Here is an 8,558-nt window from a genome sequence, read left to right on the forward strand (position 1 = left end):
AAATAGACTAACCTGTTACTTGCGTGGGATTTGCTTCATCCTTAAACCAGCGCTGGATTGTTACTTTCAAAGGTGGGCTTGCTGTTAAGATGGGATAGAAGAGAAGCTGAGAAATACAAAACGCTAAAATGTTGTGTTTGAGTTTTGGATGCAAGACCCACCTTGATTTCTTTGCAGCTCTTCCTGTTTCGTGGGATTGTTGTCCCATTTTCTACATAATGATAAAATAAACATGTTAATATCTCACATCAAAAATGAATACTATTATCTAAATGAAAAAAAATCGATTGTGACAATCATAACAAAATGTCCTAAAATGTTGAGAAAGCCATACCCAGCTACTATTCCGGTTACATATGATGTAAAACCAGCTGTAGATGAACCTTTTCCAGATGTATAGACGACAACTGGTGCAAAATTATCCAAAATATGAGATAAATCTGCTTATTTCCTAAATATTTCTAATCTAATAGGCAACTTGGGTATGCCATGCAGAGAAAATTTCTCTGTGGCAGAGCATTGACGTAAAAAAGACCGGACTTCATTTCGGTGATCTTGCTTGACGAATTTGCTTTTCATCAGACAACAGCTTTGCAAATCTGAAAATAAGGTGCTAATTAGCTAATAAGTAGAGATGCATACTGCAATTATAATAACCTGATTCCTCTTGAGAGCTTCCTCATTGGTCTCCTCTGTTTCACTACAAGTAGGGCACCATCTGGCCAGTCTCCAAATTTGCCCGTGAGACAGGTTTCTTTAGAAGCAACTCTCCAACATTGACAAGTTTCTCCAAGTTATCCTTGGTGGCAACATCAACTCATGAGAGTGTCCCCCGTAGGGTATCATCCTGTCATGTAGAAATGGTATTCTCTGAGTAAAAGGAGGCTGATTTATTGGTTGCATTGTACTCCCTCCGTTCCAAAATTTGAACTAAAACAACGACACTTATTTTGGAACGAAGGGAGTACAAAATAAGTTGTCTGCATTTTACTTACTTGAATTCTCAGATAGTTCTGCTCAGAATACAAGGCTTTGAAAACAGAAGCAATGTGAATATCCACCATATCTGCACTTGCCCGTGTGAAGATATCTACTAATGGTGTGGAACCACTACTAAGTAACCAATCCAACACTCCCCATGATTTATCCTTTTGTGCATCGTACTTCTCTTCAAATTTTGATGAGCCTGTGCCAAGTGAAATGACCAAAAACCGGCCATAGTCCATAGGTTTTATTGGGAAGAAATCTGAATCTTGCTTGAATATCTGTTTGCTTACTTCTCCAATGGCAACTAAGGCCTAAACACAACAAAGACAGATATTAGGTCTATTTCAAAATTTCAAGACTATCCTTGAGTCTCTGAATCAAGCACATGCCCCAAGCTGTATGTTATGCAAAACTACAGGCAGCTATAGTACCGAATTATTGGCAGCTACTCCCCCATCAATAAGATTAAACTCCTTGGTGTTTCCATGAGAATCTTCAGTCTTGAAGTAATGAGCAGGCAAATAAGTTGGAGCAGCGGACATGCTGATGCAAATATCTGATAACAAAGCATCCATTGTGCTCTTCTTCTTCTTCTTAACCTGTCACATGATAATAGGAAGTTCATTTTTGTGCAAATTTCCATCATGAAGGATTAATGGAAGTTCTCAACTTCTCACTTCTGCTTCACACATATGTTCTCCCTTTGAAGTAAATTTACAGCAAAAACAAATAAATATGCATTTCAGTAGCATTCTTCTGCTCGTCGCGCTCGCCACGGAGGAGGCAGAGACAGTCTTCGAGCGGCGGGGCGGAGGCCGCGGTCGGCGCGAACGGCGTGGTGGCGGCCGGAGAGGAGTCCTGCGGGAGATGGAGGGGGAGAGGTGAGCAGGTGCGTGAGGGGGATGGGGGCTTAGGGTTTGGAGCAGGGAGGGAGCCGCGAACCATGGGAGCACGAGGCGGGCGAGGAGGGCGGCTCCGATGACGGCCGCGTCGGAGAGGAGGGGCGGCGGCGATGGCAGCACGGATGAGCTTCAGAGTAGCACGGGAGTGTGAGGAGATGAGGTACTGACCGGTGACACGGCAATAAAGTGATGTCGGGCAGAGAAATCGGGGGCGGGCTGGGCAAGGACGGTGTCCCCCATCCCCATCCCCATCCCCATGCCCATGCCCATTCCCATGATGGATCCGATGAAGTCGCAGCTCGGGGTCGAGTATATTGACCATGGATGAACGGATCAGGGCGCCAAGGAGCTTGGCTCAGCTCCCTCGGGCTTCGAATCGGGCGACGACGCCGGTCCAATCGGGAGGGAGGTGGAAGGAAGGTCTAAATCAGCACCATTCAAGAGTTTGGAGCAGGGAGGGAGTCGCGAACCATAGGAGCAAGAGGCGTGCGTGAGCGGGCGAGTAGGGCGGCTCCGGTGACGGACGCGTCGGAGAGGAGGGGCGGCGGCGGCAGCATCACAAGTGAGCTTCAGAGTGGATAGAGGTGGGAGTGTGAGGGGATGGGGAAAGTGGTGACCGGTGAGTGAAGATAGAGTGAGGTCGGGCACAGACTTGGCCAGGGTGTTTTTTTTGCCTAAAAAAATCGGACAAGGGTGTTTTTTTTGCGTAAAAAAATCGGACAAGTCTGTATTACTTTAGCTGAATTTTTACCTATGCAAGTCAATATAAAAAATGAGCGTCTAAAATATCCAAATTCCATGTTATCATTTTATCAAGTAATTTTTGCATATAATATTTCGTATGTCGTGGCAACACACGGGCATTTAATAAAAAAAGCATAATCGCATGTTAATGAGATACATTGCTCATGCAGGATGGTTATGAGCTGACATAGAATTTTTTGATATACTTGCTCGACTATCATGCGAATGAAGGTGAAGACAACATCTCGTATGATGTACGACAGATTCTCATGTGCCTCAAGTAGGGAGTTAGTAATCCAGATAATAAAAATGGACTTATCTCTACACACCTGTACTCAAACTGTATTTTTTATCGAATTTTTTTTGTTCATCTCCATGGATTTGTTTATTGTATTCTGTCATATGTTGTGGCTATATATTTATGATATTAATTTTATGATGCAATATGTTTGGCGAGGGAAAAAAATAATCTCTGTTATATGTAAACCCGTGCGTTGCAACGGGCAAAAGAAAATACTACGAGGTTTTTTTTACTGTACCATGGTATTCCTTATATAGACGTGAAAGTGCCAATAAAATCTCATTATTGACTTCAGGAAGTACTTTAGGTTTTTGTCTCCTTAATTCACGTACAATATTAAGATGTTTCCTTTTATCATATTTTTTCCCTTTAGACAAAGGTATATTTTTTGTTTTTGTCTCGTCTGCAATCTCACATTCATCGATACCAACACCCAGTAACCTTTGTTTATACACCTGCAGTTGGTTCCTGAGATAATAGATCTCCAGTTCCTTTTGCTGCATGACTTCTTTCACGGTCTCGAGAGCCTTGTCACTATGATTCATCCTTTCTTCAGCCATTCGCCTTGTCACTATGATTCATCCTTTCTTCAGCCATTCTTCTATACTGACATGCTTCCATTCTCTCTGCCTCCTTTTCTTTCTGAAGTTTTCTATACTGGCACAAACAAACATGACGAAACATCCAAATTACATGCTATTTTATCAAGTAATTGTTTCATATAATATTTCATATGTCGTGGCAACGCACGGGCATTTAACTAGTCCTACTCAAAGAGGCAATGTTCTACACATTGTAATGTGTTGTATATTGAACCTATTTTATGAGTTTTTCGGGTAAAGTAGTTTTGAAAACTAGATGCCAAATATTATATGTATCAAGTAACTTTCTGGTAATTGGATAAGTATATGTATCTTCTATGTTTGCCAGGAGGTGAATTGTATTGTTTTATAATTATAGAAAGTTGATAGTAAAATAAATTCCCTCATCGTGTCTCTTCTTACCGTCCTTGCTAATGCTTGTCAACATAATAACCCATGATATGCGTATAACACCTAGTTCACTTCTTTATGTTCATAACTAGTGTATGTACATACAACTTACTCATATGTATCCTACTTTTTGATGCGGGGAAATTTCTAGGATTGAATACTGTTCTAAGTAATAAAACGTGGAATATTTGACTGATTTGCAGCATACTTACTAATATTAGCCAGAAATAGTACTGATGTAATTCATGACAGTAATCATGATCGATTACCACTTTGAAATATTTCTAACAAAACTAATGAAAGTAATCATACTCCACTACCATGAAATATGTTTAACGTACGTGATAAAGAAACTAATTAGTATGAGTTAGATATATATATACCTTCGCTTTTTTTTACTCTTTTATCTTATTAAATGGCAAGGTGCCTAAAAATGTGGTAAGCCTGCCAACCGTGTGTCATTCCGTGTCATTCACTGCCAACCGTGTGCCCTTCATATATTGGTATGGTCCTAGTCCATTATATTCTTTAGGCTCCTAATCAGTTTGACATAACGCAGACATCAATATGTCATGGAGTCGGGCGGTTAGCGTGGTCTAAGTATACAATGAATCAGTTTTATGTAGTCACCCATGAATTTTTTAGGCGGGCGCTACTCACTTAGGTACTCATAGTTTCTGTGAGCAGTATTGTTGTTGGGTTGACTCAATAAAATGAACCAACAGGCATCAGCAGTCTTCTCCTTTCATATACATGACCTAGCTGGGCACATGGATGCTTGTTGTTCATTTACCTCCTATAATGTATAATTAGTTACTATATAAAAACACATGAAGTCCACTATTTCTAGTGGTGTTTGTTTGATACAGGACTTCATATACATGTTAATGGATCTTCTGATGCTTACACTGAAAATCTATGTGGAAAGAGATTTCAGGAAAAAAAAACACATCATACTTACAGGGAGTTGTGTACATCATGCCTGAGAGCGTGCCTGAGATGTGATAGGAATCCATGCACTAAGGAGAGGAAACGTCGCTTTTTATTAACACACAATGTGTCTCCCATAGAAAGAAATATACAAATGGGAAAATTTAGACTACGCAAAGCTTGCAAACAAAAAGAAAGATGTTCTGCTCTTGGTTGTACTACACCACAGTTTGCAGAAAAGTGAAAAAAAAACGTGATCAAAATAAATAAATAAATTAAAAAAATGACACAACAAACCTTATCAAGTGTTCGAGCTTCTTGCAAAATTTCAGCCAAAATTAACATCCGAGGAGCTCTTACTGAAGAAAAAACAAAATCGATGTTCAAAGTTTTGTGCACTGTTTTTGCATTGATTTTTTTTTTAGTGAGAGCTCCATGGATGTTAATTTTAGCTGAAATTTTGCAACAATGTCGAACACTTGATAAGGTGTGATGTCTCAAATTTTCAGATTTTTTGGAGTTGGTTTGAACTCGTTTTTTCAGGTTTTTTGAAATTTGGGTGTAGTGCACCCGAGAGGGTAGTGGATACTTTCCAAAAAAGAAAGATCAAATTAAATATTCTGGTTAAGCATGTAATTATTAAGCTAGTTGAACCTACATGATGCAATTGCAGTTTTCATCTGAATAGGTATAGTATACATATAATTGCAGTTGAACCTACAGGTGACCGTTGCGTCAATATTACGTGAGGTTCCTCTAAATATTCAGTTCCGCAGAGCCTTACTTGGTAACAAATGGTCTAACTGGTTGCATCTAGTTAGAAGGTTGATGGATATTAACCTTGCTGAGTACCCCGACAGTGTTCGCTGGAAGTTGACCACTAACGAAGTATTTTCAGTTAAATCTATGTATTTAGATCTCATAGATTCAGTACCTATTCCAAAGTCCGTACATATTTGGAAGGTCAAAGTTCCACTTAGAATTAAGATCTTCATGTGGTTTGTTCACAAAGGGGTTATTCTAACAAATGATAATTTGGCAAAACGTAACTGGAAAGGTAATACTAGGTGCAGCTTCTGTCAAAACAATGGAACGATTAAGCACCTCTTTCTGGATTGTCCTATGGCTAAACTTTTATGGCAATCGCTTCTTATTGCCATTAACATCAAGCCACCTAACAGTTTAAACACGTTATTTGGGATGTGGTTAAAGGAGGTTGATGTTAAAACTACTACTTATCCGAGTAGGAACTTGTGCACTTATGTGGGCTACATGGAACTGTGGAAATGACTTGGTATTTAACAAACATCAACATATTCACTTTTTGCAGGTCATTTTTAGGGCTACTGCCTTGATCCGCACATGGTCATCACTCACTCATGTGGAAGCCAGGGAGCCTATGGTTACGGGGTGTGTCCGATGGGAGATAGTAGCTCAGGCTATCTTCAACCGATTTGGATGGCGTCATATTAATAGGATAGGTGGTTAGTCATCTAGGCCTATGTGCATCCCTGGTTGTGGCGCGTTACACGTCGTGTATCTTTTTTTCTTTTTATCTTTCGTTGGAGACTATTTTGTACTTTTCGATGACTTGAGATCGTTAATAATATATGGTCGCATGCATCCCTCGATGCACAGGCCGGGGCGCCGCCTCCTTTTCTAAAAAAAATAACTTGATGGCATATGGTTATTTCACAGCTTAATCTATACCTATACTAATTAGAGCCGTTCATTGGTGAGACCAAGTTATTATGATGTAGATTAGCCAATAGACGGTAAAAAAATTGTATAGATTTGCCAACGGAAAAAAAATCCTTTTTTGGTTGCCAGTAATGAAGAAAAAAAAGATCCAATCTGTACGTACAAGCATAAAACAAAATTTGGTTGCCATGTCTAGAATAAGTAATAAAGAAAAAAACCAAAAAAGATCCAATCTGTACGTACAAGCATAAAAAAAAATAGCTATCTCCTAGCATAGATAGCGTCCAAAAGAACTGCCCCAACGCATCCCCATCCACGCCACGACCGCCGCCGCCGCCGCTGCATCGCCTCCGTTTCTTTGGCCGGCTCTCAGGTATGAGTCTTGCTGCCCCTTCGCCCCCTTTCTCTCAGTAATCAACCCCTCCATTAATGCCTCCTTTCTCTACTCAGTCGATCATGCTCTTTTTTGTTGCTTTCTCCCATGGACGCCCAGCTAAAGATCAACTCCTACTTCCCGTCAGAATAGAACGCTCAGTTGATTGGTTTATGCAACACGGTGCTATCCTACATCTGATACAACTTGGCCCGAGCTTGGCCTCTCCTCAGTTCTTGGCGTATGCACGGATTAGATGCCAGGCTCCTACCACGACAAGCAGGCTAAGCTCACAGATCTGTTTTGTTGCAAAACTACGTACTTGATTACAATGATTTATCTCAAAATAGCAGGTTATTTGTTGTTTTGATAATTAGTTCACAAACGTTCTGTGCAATCTTGCTCCAATCTTTTAGTTTTTCACCAGCCTAGGTATCTATATGCAGTTTTAGGTTGAAGTTGGCAGTCGAGTTAAATCTTTCTATCAACTTTCCTGCACTAACTTAAGCACCATTATAAGTCTTTATACTGATCCTTCAACAATATAAAGTGCATATACCATCGCCTTTACATGCGGGGTTCCATACCACATAAACTAGGTTGTGCTATCAATTTTTGATCAACACAAACGATTGTCTTCTTAAATTCTAATATTCAGTCTGATTTCATACTCTCTTCAGTCTTGGTAATTAGTTATGTGTTCTCTATTTTTTAGAAATAGACACGTCTGATCGGCACAATTCTGCCCTCCACCCGCTAATGATTAGTCTTAATCTGTTATTTCAGGAAGCCATCATATTTCTATTGTTCGAGACTACTTTATTCTTATTTTTAAGCGTCCCCCTTTACCAATTCTTGCATTCTTCTTAATTCATAAACAAGTTGGAGTGTGTGTATAGGGAAGATATAGGGGGCACAACATACTACGTACTGCTGAGAAAAATGGTAAGCCATCAAGAGCCATCAACAGTAGTGTATAATACTATACAAATGTTTAACCGTGTGAAGAATACTTTAAAATGTTTGCCGATATTTGTAGGCTAAAACTATGTACAAATTATTTCTTATCAATATTCTCTCCAAACTGTATGTGTTTATTTCGCTTGGTTAAAGCCGTAAAAGTGTGTGGCGCTACGATTTCTGGAGCAGGCCAAGGAATTCTATATTTTGTTTGATTTTTCGTGGATCTCATCTTTTTCTTGGATGTCTTGAGTAATTGTCGTATCATGGGACACATATTTTATGCCCTGGCACTGAAACCTTCTATCTTATCCCGGATGGGTAAAATTTCTAAAATTTTACGTTCATAAATTTGATGCAAGATGGATCTGCATGATTGCTTTGAGATCATGTAAAATTATGTTGTATATTGCAGGTTGTTTGATGCTTGGAATAAAAACTATAGCAAACATGTAAACTTTTGATGATGGACGTTGGGTGCAACTGGGTTCCATCCATTCATCTAAGTAACCTGTCTAGGCATAAATTGACGTACATATGTATTTTCATCCCTGCATATGACAAATAGTGTTACTTTCCACACGCAGCCTTTGAGTGTCACTTGGTTTCTAGAGGCTGCAATGTTTATGCACATAGACACATCTTTCATAGTGCACGTTGTTAGTTCA

At 39.7% G+C, this 8,558-nt stretch overlaps 1 pseudogene; it reads right to left on the reverse strand.

Moving 5' to 3' along the window:
* Positions 1-541: 541 nt before the first annotated feature.
* LOC123442139 lies at positions 542-2,211 on the reverse strand (annotated as a pseudogene).
* Positions 2,212-8,558: the final 6,347 nt, after the last annotated feature.

This window comes from Hordeum vulgare, chromosome 3H, assembly GCF_904849725.1.
Source record: "Hordeum vulgare subsp. vulgare chromosome 3H, MorexV3_pseudomolecules_assembly, whole genome shotgun sequence".
In the NCBI taxonomy this organism is placed as follows: domain Eukaryota; kingdom Viridiplantae; phylum Streptophyta; class Magnoliopsida; order Poales; family Poaceae; genus Hordeum; species Hordeum vulgare.